Here is a 22024-nt window from a genome sequence, read left to right as displayed (position 1 = left end):
AGAGATTCGAATGCCAGCAGTCTTTAAGTGACCCTCACAAGTATAAACAAAGAATATTGACTTCACAATCCAGATAAACTTGGATTCCAGTTCTCATCACATCTTCTTATTAACTGTGTGCCCTTGAGAGAATTACTTAATCTTGATGACTTTTTCAGTTTTATTCACGTACAAAAAGAGGAAACCGTGTGTGAAATGGTTAGCACAGTGCCTGGCACTTAGTAAGTGTTCAGAAAGGTTTTGGGGTTGGGGGGTGATTGACAGTGGTCATTATCGGCATGAACTTGGTGCCAGAGGGATGAATCTCAGGTAGCTTCTGGATAAGCACAAAAACACAGTCCTAGGGCTGCCATGACAAAGTACCACAAACTGGGGGGCTTCGCACAATAGAAACTAATTGTCATAATTCTAGAGGCTAGCAGTCTGAAGTTAAGGTATCTCTGGGGCCATGTTCCCTCTGAATCCCGTAGTGGGAGTATCTTTCCTTGCCTCTTCCAGATTCTGGTAACCCCAGACATTTCTTGTTTTGTGGCAACATAGACCCAGTGCTTCCATGACTTCATGCAACATTCTCCCTAGTTCTCTCCACATCATCTTCCCTCTCTGTGTGTCTCTGCGTCCAAATGTCCCCTTTTTTATGAGAAGGCTAGACAGATTAGGGCTCACCCTAATGACCTCACCTTAACTTGATGTGTCTGTAAAAGTATTATTTCCAAATAAGGTCACATCCTGAGGTACTGGGGGGTTAGAACTTCCACATATTTTTGGAGCAGACACAAGTCAGCCCATAGAGTGAGTATACAGACTTCCTAGAGTTGAATGCAACAAACCTGGCCACTACTTCTATTTTAAAGTTTGCAGGTTTCCAGAAGTTGGGCAAATTAGAGCATCTAAGAGAGGACTAGCATGACAGCGGTATTCTGGTATTTGCTAAGTAGTGAACACTTTCCTAATCACAAAGGGGCAAAAGGCCCTCAGACTCAAGCCTAGCTGGGAGCTCTCATTTTCACCTCACTAAGTGAAGGGCAGACAGGAAGTACATACAGCCTCTGCTCATCCCCACGGAAACAGTCCTGAAGTCATAGATTGAACCGTGCCAGATCCCTAAGGGCTTAGAATAATGGGAAAGATTAATCTTCCACTTTCTCCTTCTCTTCTGTAATCACTTTTAAAATTTCTGACCTTACTTAAACATCAGACTTGACCCAGGGAAGTGTTATGAGTCTGCCTCTCCTGTATCTGAAGATGTCGGGGCTGGGAGAGAGATCATGTCAAATATCCACCCCCCTCCCCACCCGGGAACGAGGCTCCGTCACCCAGCTGGCCCGAGGAGCCCAAGAAGGCCAGGGTTTCACAAGTCCCCCTCAGAGCTGCAGGTAAATCCCTAACCAAGATCCTCAGATACCAGAAGAGCAAAAGGAACACAGCAGAGGTAGAAACTGAGCATTTAAGAGGATAAATTTACAAGTTGCAATAGAAGGTATTTTAAGAGATCAGATGGAATACTGGCCCCATGTAATGAACCACTCACCTAAATAAACAGTGGAAAATGCTGGAAATTGTGGAAAAAAAAATGCTAATGAAGTAGAATCATTCAATCCTTAAATGGAATGCTATATTAGTTTCTTAGGACTGCTGTAAAAAACTGCCATATCCTGAGTGGCTTGACAGAACTGTCAGGGTTTCCTTCTGAGGGCTGTGAGGGAGACTCTTGGAGGCCTCTCCCCGGGTGGTTTGCCGGCCATCTTTGGCAGCCCTTGGTGTGTAGATTCATCAGTCTAATCTCTGCCTTCACGTGACACTCTGTCTCTCTTCACATAGTCTACCCTCCATGAATGTCCTTCTTTGTATCCAAATTTCCCCCTTTTATAAGGATACCTGTCACACTGGGTGAAGGCCACCCCAGTGACCTCAGCATTACCTGATTACCTCTGTAGAGGCCTTATTTCTACATAAGATCACATTTTGAGGTACAAGGGATGTAGGTCATCGACATCATTTTTAGAGAACACAGTTTAATCCATAGCAAGTACTGGAAGATTTAAAATAGTTTAACATGACATTTCCTAGTTTAATTCATAAGCAATATGAGGGATAATTTTCCAGGATAATTAAAACGCCAGCTGGCTGAAGGATATTGGGGCAGTGAGGACATCTGGGTCCTCCACTGATAGGCTGTCGGTCTAAAGCCATTCCAGTGAAAGTCAGAACCAACCTCCACACGTAAAGCTCTGAACCGTCAATTCTTCACTAAGGTTGGGTGTTAAGCCAGCCCCAGAGATGACTAGAGAAGGGGATTATCCTCCTCTAGGAGGACATGTGCATTTTCTGGCATGGGACGATAAAGCTGTCTGATGATAAATTTCCATCTGCATTTTAATGAGAAGTGACATGGATTATGAGTGCGACAGAGAAAATGCGAGATAAACGGCATTCCATTTATTGGACATTTTTAGCCTCAGCTCTGTCCCTCCACCCTCCTCTCCTCAAAATAGAAAGCCAGAGAAAAGTTAGTCACTAGGAGAGGAATAAGGGAATACAAACAAGATGAGACCCCTCCCCTGCTTTCTTCTGCATTTCGGAGCCTTTTCTTATGTCACTATGTGCGTTGAAAAGGAGTTAAAGATTCTCAAGTTAGAAAAACCTTTCTGCCCAGTTATCCCCTTCATGCTTGGAAACAGCAGCATGCTTTGGGATACATACAAGCACAGAACCTATATCCCATATCATGAGGAGGATAGTGATAATAAAAAAAGTTAATAAAAACGCTTAACAGTCATCTAGAACGTACCATTTGCCAAGTCCTGCTCTGAGTACTTTTCAAATAGTTGTTCATTTAATCCTGAAACAGTACTACAAAATAAGTACCACGACCTCCATTATATAGATGAAAATGAGGCCAGAGAGGTTGACTCCCTGGCCTGGCCACCTCTTCCCTGCCTGGATGTGCATAAGTACTGGCCCCTGGCCCCAGGCTGCGCGGCTCCTGGTGGTTCCCTTGCTCTCTCCAGCTTTGCATGTAACGGATGTTATCCCCTGCCTGTGCTCTTACGGCTCTAACCTCGGGTTTGCGTGGGAGACGCTGGCGGCAATTGTAATAGGACATCAGATCCTGCCTGATGAGCAAGCTTCTCCTCCGGGCACAGAGGGCCGAAGTGGGTGAGAGGAGTGGTCTCAGAGGGTCTGGGATCATCCGTGACCCTTTACCTTAAATAGCCAGCCCGGGAGACTAAATTCCACTAAATATAACTCTCCCTTTGAGACCGAGGTCTACAAAGAGGTAGTGAGTACGCCTCTTCCCCCAGTGGGAGACATAGACTCCCATAAAACTAGCAACTCTCTCATTTCATTGTGACTAATATCACATGACTTTCTTATGCCAGTTATATGCAAAAAAATCTCCAAACGACTTCTCCGTATCTTAACTTCTAAATCCTGTCTTGTCACAATCAGAATTGAGGAGAGGAATGGAATGTGGTGAGTTGTAGTGGTGCAAAGAACCCAAACCTTGGGCTCGGCCAGAAGGCGGCTAAAATCTGATGTGCTTATCTTGAAAAAGTGATTTGATTGCTCTGTGTCAGCTCTGCTCATCTAGATTGTAAGACAGGAGTAATCATGTCTCCTGAGTGTTACCATTTAAGGGTTAGATGAAATGGATCCTGCCCATTGCCTGGCACCGAGTAAGGCCCGCACAGATGGGAGTTCTCACCATTAAATAAGCTTCCTCGTCATTTTAAACAATTTGTTTGCTTCACTCTTTCAAAGTCAAGGTTGGCTAGTCTGGTATTTCCCCCCCACCACCTCTTTTTTTTTTTTTTTAAATCACCTGTGTTATGTTTATTTTTAAATAGACAATAGCTGTTGTGTTTGGCGTTTTCAGCCTTAGACGTGTTACCTACAACTTGAACAAGGAGTCAAATTTAGCAGAGATCGTTGTTAGCAACAGCCCCAGGGGCCTGGGGCCTCCTACAATCCCCCAGGGGCCTGTACACCCATTGTGTAGAGGTTCCTGGGGGAACTTGAGGACTTCAGTTCTCTCTGGCAGGCATCAGAGCAACTCATCTGAGCAGAACACCACGATATTATGACACATCTTTGAGACAAAGGAGTACCAGTAAGAAAAGCCCCAATTGATTAGTGATGTCCTAGCTCTGAAGGCAATCGCTCAGCACCACCAAGCCTATTTCTTCAACTGTGAAGTAGAAAAGATAATAGTGTTTATCTCACTGGTATTTTAAAGATCACTAGAACATGTACATGATGGAGGTGTTTTGTAAATTACAGGAAGTTAGAATTGTAATCCATTATTGCTTGGATAGATCTGACTGAGTTCATGAGTTGGCTCGGAAAACAGCTTAGCCACTAAACAGGATGGATTAACAGGACGGCCCTGCTGACACAGATTATAACAGGGCAACCTCTCGTTTTGACAGGAAGTCCTTCCCACTTTCACTAATACCACAGACAAAACCTAGTTTGGATGGTTGTACAAGTGAGAAGAGGAGAAAGGTAGTAAAGTAGGGTGAAGGTCAGAGCAGGGAGAGGGCATCCCTGTAGACAGGTGAGAAGAGAAGCAGGAAGACATAAGGAACAGGGCTTTTCTTTTGCCTCAGCTTAAAAAAAAAAAAAAAAAGCAAATGACACCTCTGTGTTCAGATATCTGCTCTGGAACTGGGACAGCCCTTCTCAGAGGTTAAGACCAGGTACTCGCTGATGATACATATTCAGCTCCATGGAAGCTTTCAACCTAAATTTCTTTGATTGCATTTCTGAGTTTCAAAAACACCCTTCCAAAGAAATGCATTAAAAAAAATTAGGATTGTGGTTTTTTTCGGTTTGGCCTTAAAAAAAAATTTTTTTTAATCCAAAACCATAATTGTGGCCTACCAAGATGGATTCTTCTCCCATACAGCGAGGGTTTAATTTTTCCAGTCCCCTCCCTTGGTGCCTGTTATCCTCTTCTGGTTTTTGATGAAGTGCACATGTTCTAGAAGACTCTCCTGGGCCTCAGACATGAGCGGCTCACTGGCCACTGCCAGTGTCCTAATAAGGGAATGAACATGCTCCTGTTGCTGAGGTAAGAGGAGTCAGGCGGTGGAGGATATTTTTGCTGATTGAGGAGGATAAGGTGTGGTTTGGCAGGTACCCTGTTGGTTGGGCTGACTCCCGACCGAATTCTCTTTTTACAGTTCGAATTCCCTAACAGACTGTAAGAATTGTTTCCTCACAGATCCTGAGCTGAGTTTTACGATCCTCATCCCGACACAAATCATCCATGATAGGGAGAAATAGGAAACTGGGGGTTATGTCATGTCTTTATCGTGAGAGGAGGTGAAATGCTCCCAGCTGCCAGGCCTGCTCCTCCAAGGGACCGCCACCAGCCAGCAAAGGTGGCATCAGACCCCATCAAATCTGGTCAACAGGGAGAACAAGGAATATATCACTCGGGGTATTTAATCAGTGTTTAATAAGTGTAAAAAAACTTATCTGCACAATATTAAGTAACACCTGCATTCTGCTTATAAATACTGATATACCTCAATTCAAAAAATACACAAAGAGAACTTGGCATTAGGATCATAAGGGCGAGTGGCACCATCCGTTTCCTCTCTGATCTCTAAATACTTGCCCATGGCTTCTCTCTCCACGACTCCTTTCTGAATGACTCTACACTGCCTTTTCACATAACTGCAGCTGCCGCCAGCTCTCCCTAAGACACTCATTATGAATCAGTGTTTCTCAGTTTGGTTGTGCACTGGGCTCAATTGGGGAGCTTTAATGCCTGGATCATAATCCCAGCGGGTCTGGTTTAATTGGTCTGGGGCACAGCTTGGGCAGAGGGATTTTTTTTTAAAGGTTGATTTATTTGAGAGAGCGTGCAGGGGGGAGGGGCAATGGGCAGAGGAGAGAGAATCTCAAACAGGCTCTGCACTCCACAGGGCTCAATCCCAGAACCATGAGATCATGACCTGAGCCAAAATTAAGAGTTGGGCGCTTACTGGACCGAGCCACCCACGTGCCCCAGAGCAGAGGGATTTTTAAAAGCTCCCCCAGGTGATTCTAATGCATAGCCAAGGCTGAGAACCAGTGTTGTGAATGTATCCTCTGTTGTGTCATCCAGCCCCCAGATGGCAGGACCAGGCTCCTTTTCTTTCTGATGTTTTGAAGGCTTTAAAGAAAATACAGTATATATATGAAACAGGTCAGACAGGTTTCCTCTCAGATTGGGAGGTTCAGTTCAGTTGTTTTAAGCCTAACAGTAGGGAATTGTGCTTTCAACTAAAATCAACTCCTAGACACATGGTTATTGTCTACACTTCATTTCTCCTGCGTGCAAGAAGTGAAATTAAAAAAACAGTGTATCTTTTCCAGTGTCAAATGGTGAAGTTATAATCTTAATTTTTTCTCTGTTTTTTATGGAGATTATTCACTCCTTGATATCTAATTTAGTTAATAAATGCTTCTTTATTTGGCTTTTCTTTTAATAGTAAGTCAGTTTTACATCCTGAAATTGTGTAATTGCCATCTGTGGCAAGGATAGAACGATATGACTGGGGAATTTAAAAAAATTATTTGAAACCATCTGTCTTCACAAATAGGATCTGGAAGTGCAGGACCTGCATGGGGAGAAGTTTTGAACTTTGGAAGAGTCACAGATTAATATCCAGAATAACTCATTGCTCGCAACTTCTTTACTGGAAATTTCATTACCAAGAAAGAAAGGTCATTTAGAAATTCAGAAGAGCAGCTGAGCAAGGAAGATAAATTAGAAAATCATCACCTTAAAACTGACTAACAAGTTATTACAATAGATGAAATTGGCCTGGGCAAGTATGTTGAACAAGAAAAGAATAGAGCCAAGGAAGACACCCAATGGAAGACACAAAAGAAACTACAAAATAAATGGTAGGCAGAGAGCTTCAAAGAGGAAGCTATGGCCAACAGTGTCAAAGGCCTCTGTGAGGTCAAATAAAATGGAGTCTACAAAGGGCCATTGGGCACTTTGTTTCAAAGTGTAACTCTAGAGAGCACAAGTCTATAATACAATGTCATTTTGAAGTCATGGCTACTAATGTCTGGATCAAAAATAATCAGTATTTTATTCTGAGATACTTAATAACCAAATTGAACTGTTCTTTTAGGTCTCTTATTAAACTGATTTAAAAAGCCTAATTCTGATATTAAATGTAAAAGGGACAAGACAGCCCATGATACAATGGAATGAGCTATTTTGGGCTATCTTAACAAATTGCCAAAGAATGACAGAATCAGTTTCAATTTGAGCACTTGAAAATATTTTTTCAAGAGCACTTGAAAATATTTCTAAAGGAACAGCTAAATCAAACTTGCTTGGTTCACCTACTTGTACTGAATTATTTTTGCTTTCCACAGACATTGCAAAAGGTGAAAACCAACACTAGGCTTGGTAGTGTGAAGAGAGAATATAGAGGGATATAAGGCATTTACAAGGGAAGATGGTACAAAGGGGGTTATGAGGGAAACACATACCCTCGAGTAGCAGGAAAATATAGAACATCTGCTCTGTTCATGAGCCAAGCCAAGGCCAATCATCTGACAAGAATAGAGATAGGCCAATGGCAGGTGTGCACACGCACACACTCACATACAAGCTCTAAAAGCTAGCCAGGGTCCCCAGTCAACCTGGAAAACACCAGTTGACTCAATTTGACTTTAGCCCCAGATTATTGACTAGGTTCAAAAGTCAAATATCTTTCCTGTCCATAACCATTTGGTTCTTCTTAACTAGGAAAACACATTTTCCAGCTCTATCTCAGGGGGACTTTCTGTATGTAGTTGCAACATAATGCCACCTACAGAGAAAGTAGTATACAAATGAGAAACAGATTTTCAATAAATGTATTAAAACTTTTGCATTGTGGACCAAAGAGCAAAATTCTGTGGGTATCTACCCAGGCAGACATTGGCAAGAAGGCTTTGACTGGTGATTGCTTACAACTTCCGGTGGAAAGGAATTGACAGAAATGTTAATAGTTGAAGTTGTACTTCCTGTACTTTTTGCTAACCCACTTCTGTCTCCATAGATTTGGGGCTGTCACTGTCATTCCTAAATTGGTTTAATATAGCTCTATTCCATCACTTCATAGTATTGAAGCTTAAACCTGAGAGATTATTTCTTCCCTCAATGAATGATCAGTTTTCAGCTTCTAGAAATTGTGATCAGAGAACAAACCCCATGGGCCATGCAACATGGCAGCAGGCATGGCCAGGTTTTCCTGACATATTCACAAGCCAGTATGGAGCGTCTGCTCTTGGCAACCCACAAAGCTTCTGAATATGCCTTTGGAAAATGACCCCACTATGTGTGCTTTTGTTGTTTAAAAAAAAAAAAAAAAAGTGCACCTTTGGAACAAGCTTTGGAGTAGTCTTCGCCCATTGATAAACTAAAATAACACTAATTTTTTGTAAATACTCTGGAGCCTAGTAGAGAATTAATTGGTCTTTCCTTGGTCATGAAACTGAGTCACATTTCATTGATCTGTCCTTTTGGGCACCGCTGTTGTTCTATATTTGACTCTAGAACTTTTGAATGGCTCCATGTTGGCCTAGCTGTCCTTTTCATGTCTGATTCAGAGAAATCCATGTGAACTTGGGCAATTCACCTCACATTGCAAGGAACTGAACTGGGCTTCATCATTGTTAATTAGCCTCCATAATTGCCCTTGCTCAGGGCTTTATGCCGTACGCCTTTCTTCAATTACAACAACAAAAAAACCAACCTTATTAAATGCCTATTTTATGCAAGGCACATTAGGAGGAGAGCTAAAAATATGTATAAAACGCAACTCTTGCTTTCCACAAACATGACATGAGAGATAAGATGATACACAAATAACTTCAAGGCAATATGTGACAAATGTCTGAAATGACATCAGAGATTTCACAGGAGGCCAAGAGTTCCTTCCAGTTGACTTCCATTATGTCTGGTAAGACTTCACAGAAAAGTGTATGCCTTTGAGCTGGGCTTGAGGGATAGAGAAGATCGCTCCAGGTATAAATGGAAAGGAGGAAAGGGCATTCTGAGTAGAAGCTTGATCAAAGGAAAGAAAGCAAGAGAGTATGAGATGAAGTTAAAAGAACAGGAAATGAAGCTTGACTAATAGTGATTATGCTTTCTGGCCCTGGCACCTTCACTCGGTCCGTCTTTCCAACCACATGTGACTGGTCCTGAGGGAAGAGCAAGAGTTCCCACCCCCAGAGGGGAGGACAGCCCCTGCCTTTTCGCACACTGGGACTCCTTGCAGCTGACTTGTAACTGGATAAGTGGATTTGAAGGTGATATAGCTTATCTAGTTTAAATGAAACAAACCTTCAGAAAATGGACTTGGAATTCTGGACTTAAAAGAATTTCTACAGAGACGGCTGTCTGGCTCTGTCTATAGAGCGTGTAACTCTTGATCTCTGGGTCGTGAGTTTGAGCGCTGCATTGGGGGTAGAGTTGACTTCAAAAAAAAAGAGAATTTCTGCAGAAGTTTCAGGTGGAAAGTAATACTGATCCTGTGAGCCCAAAAGACAGCGAGAACGTGGCAGAGCTGTCCCAGATGCGGGGAGCGCATGCGAGCCCTCACTTCCTCAGCCACACACTTCACTTGTTCCTTTCACTGAAGGCGAATTTCCAACAGAAAGGGGGAGTGTAACTGCTTTTCAGAAGAAACTCCTGCCACGGAGAGGTCTTTTGAAAAATGACCCCATTGTCTGTGATTTTGTTGTTGAGAAGAATCAGAGGTATATCCGAGCAGTATGATCAGAGCTTCACACCTACCTTGGAAACATTTTCTAATCTTTAAAAAATGTCCCAAGTGAAGCATTTCAGTAGATTTGAAGCTGTTTCCTAAAGATGTAAAACTAAAACACCTTTGGATTACTTCAGATGAACAACTGGTTGACATCAGGACAGACGTAAATCTTCTCAGCTACTTTGATCAAACTGCACGCTTGGTGGGGAGATCGAATCTATTCATATCATGCTCCCATATGCCAAGCCAATAATATGTTCTTTCCGTTTGAATCTACTTATCTTTTTTTAAAATGTTTTATTTATTTGTTTGAGAGAGAGCACAAGCAAGGGGAGGGGCAGAGGGAGAGGGACAATCAGGCTGCCCGCTGAGCAGGGAGCCCAATGTCAGGCTCAACCCAGGAACGCCAGATCATGACCTGCACCGAAGTCAAACACTTAACCGAGTGAGCCACCCAGACGCCCCTCTGTTTGTTTTATAGATCTATAAAACATGTATGATAGCACTATAAATATACCAGTGCACGTGTGTGTGTGTGTGTGTGTGTGTTTGCTTAATTTTTTAACTGATAGGAGTACACTGTAAAATTTTTTTGAGACCCTTGGGTTAGATCTGGGATCAGTATACTTTTCCTCTGAAGGACTAGATTGTATACATTTTCAAATTTGTGGCAAATATGCCCTCTGTCATAAGTACTCAGCTCTGGTATTGAAGTGTGAAAGCAGCCACAGATAATATGGACATGGCTACATTCCAGTAAAACTGTTTACAAAAACAGGATGTGGGCTGATTTGGTCCTTGGGCCATAGTTTGCCAGTCCCTGGCTTAGAGGATGGAGGTATTTGCTGATCTACAGAGTGCCCTAAGAAAGCCCATACGGTGTCATGTCATAGGTGAGAAAGACAACAATGATGGCAACTACATAGACTTGCATCTATCTAGTCCTGACTTTGTAATTACTTGTATGAATCACTTCGCCTCTTAGACCCTAGGTTGCCTTGTGGAGCTTGGGTTGAAAATAACCTCCAAAATACCTTCTCGTTGAATCATTCCATGGTCCTAATATCGCCTCGCCACATCTGTGGATTTTTTTTACCTGGGACCTGATTTCTAAGCAGAATCTGTGAAAATCTGATTTAACTCTGTGGGCAAAGTGAGTACAAGACAGTGGAGAAGGTGACAAAAATAAGAGAGGACAGAAATGCTGTTCTAAAAACTGGGAAGTCCCAACTTAGGGCTCCTGAAAAATCCTTTACAGTGTGTTGTCAGTGATGGTCAGAGTCTACTCGTCTTATAGCTGAGATGCATGGAGCTAAAATGTGGGGAGCTGGCCCTTTATCTCCTGGGAAAAGTGCAGTGTAAATGAAATACCCAGAGTGGAGTCTGAAACTAGAAAATCCTCCCTGTGTGCTGCCCTGGGGCCTCTGCCACAGAAGGAGCCTCTCTCCTTAAGCTTTGTAAACTGTTTGGTTTACTCTTACAGTTAACGAGGAGCTGTCTTTCTTTCTGGGTCTGCCAAGCACAACTGGACCTTCACTAATGCCCTTCATGCACTCCAAGCCCCGGCCAGACTCAAGTGTTTGCTTTTCCATGTCCATATTTCCTGACTCCACAACCTCACCATTTGAGCTCTCTGTATGTGGGTGGGGCCTCTTCCATCCTCTGTTACCCCCAATCCCAAAGGATCCAGCTCAAATACCACTTCCTCCATGAAGCCTTCTCTCATCCCTCAGCCAGCAAAGCCTGCTTCTTCCTCTAAACTCTACATCACTGTATCAGTAAGTCTCCTATGATATTTCCACATTCTATCTGCTCTTGTATTTTTACAGAGGTCTTGCTTCCCTACCAGATTAGAAACTCCTTTCAGAAGTTTAATTCATCTTGGTTTCCTTCTCAGTGGCTTCAACAGAGTAGATGATCAATAAATATCTGTTGAATGGACATCCTAATTCTGGCCACCCAAGGGTCCATCTGCAGTTTCCCATGACCACACATTAAGACCCTACCTTCCCATCTGGCCCAGAATCACCACATCATCCTCAGAATCTAGACCCCTCAGGCAGCCCCTTTTGCTGCCCACAGCTCCCCACCCTGATGTCCCACCCAAATTTAACTGTCCTCCCCTCAAAGTTTACGTCTCACATGGATCACCAGTTTGATTGGGGAGAGGAATGTATACAAGATTAGAAACCTACAAGCCAATGCCGATGCTATAACATTGTAATTTGTAGTTAGAGAATAGGATATCTTTAGGGTAAAGTCAGTTATCTCCCCAACTGAAAGCAGTGCCTTGTATACCAGGTAACAGTTTCAAGGAACTAGTGATTGCTTTAGTATCTAGTCGAGAGACAGCGTAAGCCTTGTTGGTTAATAATCTATTGTTGGGATAGAAATCCGCTGGTATGTGACAGATACCCTAAAGTAATTTTAAGTACTGTTCCAGAATGTCTCTAATGCCCGTGTTTCCCTCCCTCGGAACCCTGGCTGTCTGATTCTTAAGCTGTTGGTGATTGTAATTCAGTTAACCCACACAAATGAAGGTTTCATTATTAATATTGCTCTGTTAAAATGTTCTCATTTTTATAGGGGTCTTCTATTAACTCAAAGGGAGTCTTTAAGCGTGGAAGGTTTTTATGTGGTTTGGTTTGGTCAGGCTGGCTCTTAACCAGGTCAAAACAAATAGGTATTTGCTTTTTTCCCTCTGCAGTGAGCAGGCCCAGTGTTAGGTAAGGTTTCTGTTGACTTAGGAAGATGATCTACCAAGTGCAGAGCAAACTTCTTGACTTCTTTTCCCAACAGTAGGGAGGTTGGACCCATTAGCGATGGTTGGCTCCCAAGTCCTCTGCAAGAATAAATGTTCTTTCCAAAGAGCCAAACATCCAGGATTTGGCCCATCATTTTCCATTTCCTGTCTCCACTCAAGGTTTGTCTTTCTATTTGCTACCCCCTGTAAACAAAACTTTGCAGTTCTAGCACTTGGAGGGGAGCTACTCGCCAGCTGGACATTAGGTACGTTTGTGCAATACCTCTGGGGTCAGGGAGGCAGTCACCACCCGAAAATATGCTTTCTTGCCAGAGTGACACTCATGCATTTCAGCAGAGGTGCTGGAAACAATGGTCCGGTGTCCTGTCTATCAGTACAGTGGAGCTTTCTGTTTCTGAGGAAGAGAGGAAGCATGAAAGGGGGAGGAAGATGGGAGGCTCTGCCGCCGAACGGAAAGAAGTAGAGCCAACAGGGAGTACGGGCAAGAGGAAATGAAGAGTAAGTCTTTTTCTAATTAAGAAAAATGAGAGTGGAAGCAGAAAAGCTCCAGAGGGTACTTTTGGAGGAGGAGAGGATCATAAAAGGCCTGTTATGAAAATCCATTACCCATGAATTTTCCCGCAGTAAGCACTGCCTGTCTGGAGAGGCTGGGGAGAGTCCTCTCCGCTGACACAGGACACGTGACGTCTGTTAGCAGCATCCCCAGGCCGTGCGCCATTTCCATGAGCGCGTCTGCAATCCTACTTGCTCCTTTCAGGGACTCCCTTTCATTAGTCACAGGTTTGTAATCTCTACTTTAAGGACATCTTGTTTTCCTTTTCCAGTCGCCTTATTCCTTTTGTCAGATGCTTACCAATGTGACAGCAGTACCATCATTGGAAGCCCCACCACATGAAACGGTGGCCCTTTGTACCACACCACACAAATATTTCAATTTGGGGCTAAGACCTGAATTTCTAGACACTAAGCATAAGACTCATCTAACATGAGTTCGTATTGTTACATTGGAAAGGGGAATTTCTGTTCCTAGGAGTCTTTGGCTATGAAAAGAACCTGCTTGTATATGTATCTACGGTCAGATACGGTTGCTTCAAATTGGTGGGGGAATGTGGGGGTCTCCCTGCACCCTGCTCTGGGATAGTTGTTAAGCCAGTTATATATCCAGGTGCAGACCTAATGCAAAAGAAAGGACTGGTAAAATGTAGTGTTGCCAATCAGACACCTGGGTCTGAATTGCTTTAATATGTTGTATTTGAAAAAAATTAAAGCTGAGCTTTTTTGTCCATATCTACTGTGCACATTAAAGCAAGATTGTCTTAATTGATAGATATAGCAGGGCGCCTGGGTGGCTCAGTCGGTTAAGTGTCTGCCTTCAGCTCAGGTCATGATCTCAGGGTCCTGGGATCGAGCCCCATGGCAGGCTCCTTGCTCAGCAGGGAGCCTGCTTCTCTCTCTGCTGCCCCCCCACTTGTGCTCTCTCTCCCTCTCTCTCTCTCTGTCAAATAAATAAATAAGATCTTTAAAAAAAACAGATACAGCGGTCAGGAAACAGCCCCAAGTCAGATTTTACTTTTGGTTGACATTTTAAAAGGCCTAAGTTTATTAATGGCTGTATTTATTTAAGATTCTTATTATTTAATATTTCTTGGTAAACAAAGAATCCTAGGTTGGGGATGAAGAAAAGGTCATACTTAATGAAAACACAGAATTGGGTTTATCTCTATTAGTCATGTCTTATACTAGTTGATAAGAGTTAAAAGAGAGGAAAAGAAAAGTTTGAGGGGCGCCTGGGTGGCTCAGTGGGTTAAGCCTCTGCCTTCAGCTCAGGTCATGATCTCAGGGTCCTGGGATTGAGCCCCGCATTGGGCTCTCTGCTCAGCAGGGAGGCTGTTTCCTCCTCTCTCTCTCTCTCTCTGCCTGCCTCTCTGCCTACTTGTGATCTCTGTCAAATAAATAAATAAAATCTTTAAAAAAAAAAAAAGAAAAGTTTGATTATTTTAATTCTCTTATTGGCCACTTAAATTTTTTCTCTCACTCCTTTTCATTCATTTTGACCAAAGTTCAACATTAATAACCAAGTGAGGAACAAAGTAGATCTTGTCCATCATCAACCTGCTCTTTCCATACCTACACTTTCCAAACATTTATAAATGAAACGGTGATCTGTTTGGATCTGACCAAGCTTATTGTTTTAACAGGGCGGGATAGCGGGAGGGATGCAAAGTCAGTCCTGTCTGTGACAAAATAGATTTTAGTTTAATCTCAGGAAACTGTCATGGAATTATTCCTCCAAAATCTGTACTAAATAGGTTTGACAGATGCCTTGTTCCTTTCAAAAATAACTGTGATAAAAATAGCAATTCAGTGGGGATGCCTGGGTGGCTTGGTCCGTTAAGCATCAGACTGTTGATTTCAGCTCAGGTCATCATCTTGGGGTCCTGAGATCGAGCCCCGAGTCAGGCTCCCCCCTCAACTTGGCATTCCCTCCCTCTGCCCCTACCACCCTGCCCCGCACTCTCTATCTCACTCTCTCTCAAATAAATCTTTTTTTAAAAAATAGCAATTCGTTAAGAAAGAAAATCCAGATTCTGTTCATTTAGTTCTGCAGAATATCACTAACCATCTATGGACTTCTTTTTAAAATTATTTTATTAACATATAATGTATCATTTGCCCCAGGAGTCATCTATGGACTTTCAAAAAGAAAATAGTACCAGTTGAATAAAGAGTTTAGATAGAAATTCCAGCCTCAAGAAATGTTTGCAAAACCCTGTGCCTTGTCTATCATTCTAAACTACAGCTGTTCACATAAACATAGTTGAATCTCAGAAACTCATAGTTTTGTGAAAAACTAACCGTAGGGGGCGCCTGGGTGGCTCAGTTGTTAAGCGTCTACCTTCAGCTCAGGTCCGTGATCCCAGTCTCCTGGGATGGAGCCCCACATCCAGCTCCCTGTTCAGTCAGAAGCCTGCTTCTCCCTCTCCCATTCCCCCTGCCTCCGTATCCTCTCTCGCTGTGTCGGTCTCTGTCAAATAAATAAATAAAAATCTTAAAAAAAAAAAAAAAGAAATAAATAAACTAACCATAGAATGTATACAGTATGATTACATAAAGTTGTAAGAAGGCAAAACTAAAAAATAAATTGTTGGGGCACCTGGGTGGCTCAGTGGGTTAAAGCCTCTGCCTTCAGCTCAGGTCGTGATCCCAGGGTCCTGGGATCGAGCCCCATGTCGGGTTCTCTGCTCAGCGGGGAGCCTGCTTCCTTCTCTCTCTGCCTGCCTCTCTGCCTACTTGTCATCTCTGTCAAATAAATAAAATCTTTAAAAAAAAATAAAAAATAAAATAAATTGTTGAGGCATGCATACCTTGGGAGTGAAACTACCAAAAAAAAAAGAAGTAGGAGAGTAATAATTGATAATAATAATTAAATAATAATTAATAATAATTAAAATAACCCAGAGGGAGGCAAGGTGGAGGGGTTTGCATCTTTCACTGTCTGGTGCTGTTTTCTACTCCGCTCCTTGGCACATGTTTTTGCACCGTGGTCTGTGGTTATAAAACTCATGTGATTATGGAATGTCACCATTGTATGAAGCATGTGGAAGGCGGAGGGTGACAACTGTCAGCGATGACATGTATCAGAGCCCTGGAGGATGTCAGCACACAGTGTCTTACTGTTGGGATCTAGAACTTACCATTGCTATGCAAACTGTAGTAATTCTCATAAAGGCGTTAGGGGAAGGGTTCGGGGTAGAGAAAGGGAATAATTGAAATAGAACATACCTCTCTTCCTGGGTAAATTTCTTCAGAGTAATTTTCAGAGTAAGACTATATACCTTCACCCTGGCCAAAGGCACACCACTGATACAGCAATGAATTATATGATGACAGCTTATTTTTACCTTCTTTCCCTACCAAAAACCCCATATAATTATATAGATTTATAAAATAAATAATATATAAATATATAATAAACGATAACAATATTTTAAAATATATATGTACTCTAAATCAGAGGAACTTTTCTTTCATTCTATTCAATTTGATTACTAGCAGACCAATTGACTATTAGCTATTAAGCCATTTCTTTTTTTTTTTTTTTTTTTTTTTTTAAGATTTTATTTATTTGACAGAGAGAGATCACAAGTAGACAGAGAGGCAGGCAGAGAGAGAGACAGAGAGAGAGAGAGAGAGAGGGAAGCAGGCCCCCTGCTGAGCAGAGAGCCCGATGCGGGACTCGATCCCAAGACCCTGAGATCATGACCTGAGCCGAAGGCAGCGGCTTAACCCACTGAGCCACCCAGGCGCCCCTATTAAGCCATTTCTAAACATACTCTGCCTTAAAAATTTTTTTTATTTACTTGATTTTTTTCTCCATTGTCATTTTTAATGCCTTTCTTTAAGGAATTCAAGGGGGAAACATTCAGAATTGGACTTTATGTTCATTAAATGCAACCACAGCATTTTGCAGACACCACATATAAACAAAATGATATTTAAGAGCCTGGGATGTTGCTATAAACTTCTTTTAATTTTAGAACATACAGTAAATCTCTGGGGCAAATATGACTCATTTCAGTAGGTTGGATTTTCCCTCCTGATCACAGCATTGCCTGAGAGTTTGCTAAGAGCTTTTGAGCAATTCACAGAGCTGATGGGATATGTTTAGAGATTCTGCTTGCATTTCATATTATGAAAGAAAGTCACCAGGGTTTTTGGTACATGGAAAAGAATAATGAAAGTATGTATGCGTCATTTTGCCTCCTAATAGTTGAATACATCTTTAACCCACAAGAGGTTTTAACTCTTTAAGTTGGATCCCATATTAAGACACAGGTTAAGACAATGACATAGAACCAAGAGTGAGGGAAATCAGACAAAAGCAATTGACTAAGAAGTTTTTCTTTAAAAAAAAGAAATCATTTTTCCTTAAGGCCTTCTCCTGAATCTGGCTACTGTGAGGAGTGGAGAGCTGCAGAATGCTGTGGACAGGATCACGTTTGTGGTTGAGTGTCTCAGTTACAAACTGGAATCTCCCCCCGACCAACACCACCTTCTCTCAGACAACTCCTTATATGAAAGTGTGAAAGTGGAAATAGTGTGGGTTGCAGGTTGGGGAGAGCAGATCTGAGAGTTCAGCCGACCCTACCAGCCCACATGTTATTGTGAATTTGCAAATGATGAACTACTGGTAGGATTTCTGGAGGTGAATTTATTCGATCTGTTAGAATTTTAGGTGCAGTATTCTCTTTTTAAAATATGGCAATGTGGCACAGACAAGGAAAGCAGACAGACTTGGGACACTGATCTGCACGGGGACCTCTTTAAGTCTTTAGTAAGCGGTGCTGGCTTCAGTACCACCGACACTGAAATTGGGGCAATCCAGAAAAGATTAGCATGGCCCCTGCCCATCGATAACCTGCAAATTCGTGAAACATTCCTTATTTTTTTTTTTAAACTTCTTTAATAAATAGGCCTCATTTTAGTGCTTTGAGCCTTTTATTTTCTCTGTGGCTTTCTTCACTTAACCTGTGGGTCTGCGTGTGTGTCTGTGTGGGGTGTGCTTACTAGCAGGAGGGATGTTGAAAAACAAAAGGCTTTGAAGGTGACAATTCAGAGTCAGTTCCGTGGTGCTCTTGTCATCTCTTGTTGTACACCTGTGGTTCTCTAGTAGTGAAGGTACTGGAAGAGATTCCCAGATTCATATCCATGCCTGTACGTTCTGTGGTCTGATAAATAACTGTTCCAGGTATGAGAGAAACTGTTCTTCAAATACATAGAAATGCAGTGGTTTAGAAGACAGATACCCTTTTATGTATTGTTGAATTTATAGACATTTTATAAAACATTTTATTAGTAAATAACAAAAATAGAAGCAGTTATCATGATACCTTAATGTTTCTTGATATTTTGTTTTTTTAACTTTTTTAAAGATCTATTTATTTTAGAGAGAGAAAGAGAGAGTGTGAGTGGCATGGGCAGAGGGGGAGAGAATCTCAAGCAGGCTCCACACTGAGCAGAGAGCCTGATGTGAGGCTCAACCTCATGACCTGGGGCAAAACCAAGAGTCGGATTCTTAACCGACTGTGCCACCCAGGCACCCTTCTTAATATTTTAAAAGGATCCACCTTCTTAAAATAGTAGAAACCACTGCCATACAAGATATAGAAGATTAAATATTTTCTCTGGTCCTGTCAGTTAGCAGGGGGCTGTCTTAATGTATGCTGATGTGACTTGGTTATTTGAAGTGACAGAGCATGGGGAATTCTCACTTCGAAACACCTGGAGTGACTACTATGAAGGGTGATGGGACAGAATCTTTAAATGAACGTACACTATTCCACTTCCCAGTTATCTACCCTATAAAAGGCGTGCACAAGAAGGAACTGTATGCAACAGAGTTGTAGCACTATATGCAACAGAGAAAAACTAGGAAAAACCCAAATGTCTGTCGAAAGGAAAATGGTTAAATAAACCGAGGGCTCCTGTGCAGTAGATGATAAGAATAAATTATGTCTTGATGAACTGATTTAGAAAATCATCAAATATATTATTAAGTTAAGTTGCAAAATAATTGTATCATATATACCATGTATGTAAAAGAAAAAAACAATAGCAAGATTGCAAATCCAAACTTGATTATTTGGTTGTCCAGTTAATTTCTCAGAGTAGTACTGTGATTATCAACATAAAATAAGTAAATTTAAACTCATTATAGACTCAACCACACTTCTTTTTCATTCTCTGTAGGTCTTCAGTGCTCCTAAACACGCAGTAACATCAGCTTCCCCCACTCCATAAAAACGGTTCTTGTTTTTCTTTATCCTATTTTTAAACCCGACTTCCCGATAAGAGATCTTGTTTGGTTAATAAAATACATTGCCAGCATTTTTGCTTAAGAATTTTAAGGATCTACTGTAGTCTCAAATCAGAAAGCAGCAAAATGGAAAAAAAAAAAAAAGACAAAATGAAAGGCAGTAGGGCAATACTCTTCAGACTGTGGGGAACATAGGGTACAAACAAAATGAAACAGCCTATACTCTAGGTGAAATTAGAAGAATTTTGCCAGTGTTGTGCAAGTCTTGAGAAATATTTGATGGGGAAGATGGGGTGAAGGAAATACTGAGGCAAGATGACTAGCGCCTTGCTCCAATGTCTTACTACACAAGCCTCGCCCCTTCGCCTTTCTCCCTTCTAGCAGACCCCAGCCCGTCCAAACGTAGACACTGATTCCTCAGCGACTTTCTTATTTGCCATGTCTGCAGTACTTTTATTTATTTGAACTTTCTGTCTAAACGGCACAGCATGTAACATGATTATCTTGTTACTTGAATATACTGAGGCTGTGGGGCTCTGATGGTAAAAACTTAAAACGTCTTTGGTGTGAAAGCCACAGCATTCCAAGAAAGTTTTCCCATTGCATAGCTCTGTTTTTTCTTATAACACCAGAACCTTTAAGCTGCTGGTTCTGGGAATGAAAGACAAGCCAGTCCTCTCTCCTTTTTTCATACCACTGACACAATCAAATAACATCATGTAATTTTTATGGACTTTTGAGACTTTTTAACACGTATTCTCTCTCTCTCTCTCTCTCTCTCTCTTACACACACACACACACACACACACACACACGCACACACGCTCATTCCGAATGTTTGATGCTACCAGCAGCACTGGCCTTCCTGTAGTGAGATAAATCATGTCTTTCACCAGGTATTCTCCAAGAGACGAGTGAAGGTGGTTAGCAGAAACAAAGCATAATACTCCATAATAAACCTGCTTACACCCAGCAGGGGTGGGAAAACCATGGATTCTGGCCAATCAAAACTGATATTTAATAGAGGTGCCTTACCTATCATTAGTGAGTTACCAGTTTCTTGTAGTAAAATGGTTAAATCTCTAATAAACATAGTGTAACCATTCTCAGATGATTCTGAGGAACCTTGGGTCCCACACTGCCCCAAGTCATCTGGGACCAGTAGCAGAATACCACTGGGCTGCTTTCAGCTGGCATCTGCTGAAGGTTCACAGAAGGAACAAAGGGATTGGAATACTTTTATTATAAGCCAGTGGGCGTTAGGTATGATTTTTACTGGTCAGCAGCATTTCAAATATGTTTAAGTCCAGTGTGCAGAAGATTAGAAACGTTAACATTTTGTTTTTAACTGAGTTCCAAGTAGAGGTTGTGCTAACACTTGGTATATTAAAGATGCTGCATACTCGCCTGTCCTTTGGACAAATTCTGCTTGGAGTGAAATTAGCACTCCTTCTGTTGCTGGTGTTGTATACCTTTCTGAAGGGCAATTTGCCAACATGTATCAGAAGCCTTTTAGGGGCACCTGGGTGGCTCAGTTGTTAAGCATCTGCCTTTGGCTCAGGTCATGGTCCCAGGGTCCTGGGATTGAGCCCCACATCGGGCTCCCTGCTCAGCAGGAAGCCTGCTTCTCCCTCTCCCACTCCCACTCGGCCTGCTTGTGTTCCCTCTCTTGCTGTGTCTCTCTCTGTCAAATAAATAAATAAAATCTTTTTTTTTTAAAAGAAGCCTTTTAGATGAAGATACTCTTAAACTCAGAAATGCTAACTTCTGAGAATTTTTCCTAGATAAATAGCTGAACATAAAAGCATATCTATAATGATGTCCTTTGCAGCCTCATTTATAAGAACATAAAGTTGGAAAAATCCTAACTGTCCATCTACAGAAAATAGGTTACAGAATAGTACATCCATATAATTGCTATGTGGTTCTATACACAGAATACTGTGTTGCTGTGGAAAATTAGATTCTGCAAATCTGTTAAAAACAGTCATGAATAAAGAAACTGTTTATGAAATGATATGTATAACATGGTCCCACTTTGTTAAAAACAAAAGTATCCATGCATGCAAAACAAATGTGTGGTAAAATATATCACATGTTAGTTGTGGCCATATCTGAGTGGTATGATTAGGGAGCTGATTCTCACTTTCTCTTTTACACATCTGGTAGTGTCTGGTTTAAGCAAATAAGAAATGTATGTTACTTTTAGAATCAGAAAAAATTAAACAGTTGAGTTGCTGTCCATTTTAAACGAAAAGTAATAAACCTGTGGGAGTAGTGTGAAGGGTGAGCTGCTGTGGGTGAGGCCCAAAAGCTGAGCAGCCACTGAGGCTCATGGAGGAAGTCTCAGAGTCAAAGAATTTCCACACATATCAAGTCATTTGGCAGGAACGGAATTTCACTTATAAAGTCAAGTGGTATGTGACTGAGCCAGCAACTGGGCATGTTGTGATTCAAAATAACATGAAAGTATTTTGGCTCCTTGTTTGTTTTGAACTTTGAAAACAACTTTAATATATTTCTTTATTGGTAGTAATAAAAGATCCTTAAAAATCTAGCTCTGATAACTGCGTAGCCTAGGCAAGGAGCTACCAATGGAGAATACCAAACAAGAAGAGTTAGGAGAGACAGAAGTGAGTGGTCTGGTTGTCAGCCCACCCCTCCGAG

At 41.8% G+C, this 22024-nt stretch overlaps 1 protein-coding gene and 1 non-coding gene across 7 annotated transcripts in view; both read left to right on the top strand.

Annotated features, from left to right (window-relative positions):
* The window catches only part of CALD1 (caldesmon 1), a 183085-nt gene that overhangs the window by 118661 nt on the left and 42400 nt on the right, over positions 1 to 22024 (top strand). The window lies entirely within an intron of this gene.
* LOC116879147 lies at positions 17883 to 17989 on the top strand. Its single transcript, XR_004384977.1, has one exon. It is a non-coding gene; the product is annotated as a U6 spliceosomal RNA (small nuclear RNA).

The sequence above is a fragment of the Lontra canadensis genome, unplaced genomic scaffold (genome assembly GCF_010015895.1).
Source record: "Lontra canadensis isolate GAN:19392208 unplaced genomic scaffold, GSC_riverotter_1.0 scaffold2, whole genome shotgun sequence".
In the NCBI taxonomy this organism is placed as follows: Eukaryota; Metazoa; Chordata; class Mammalia; order Carnivora; family Mustelidae; genus Lontra; species Lontra canadensis.
The sequence above is the reverse complement of the archived record's forward strand: the minus strand, read 5'-3'. Positions and strand labels throughout refer to the sequence as shown.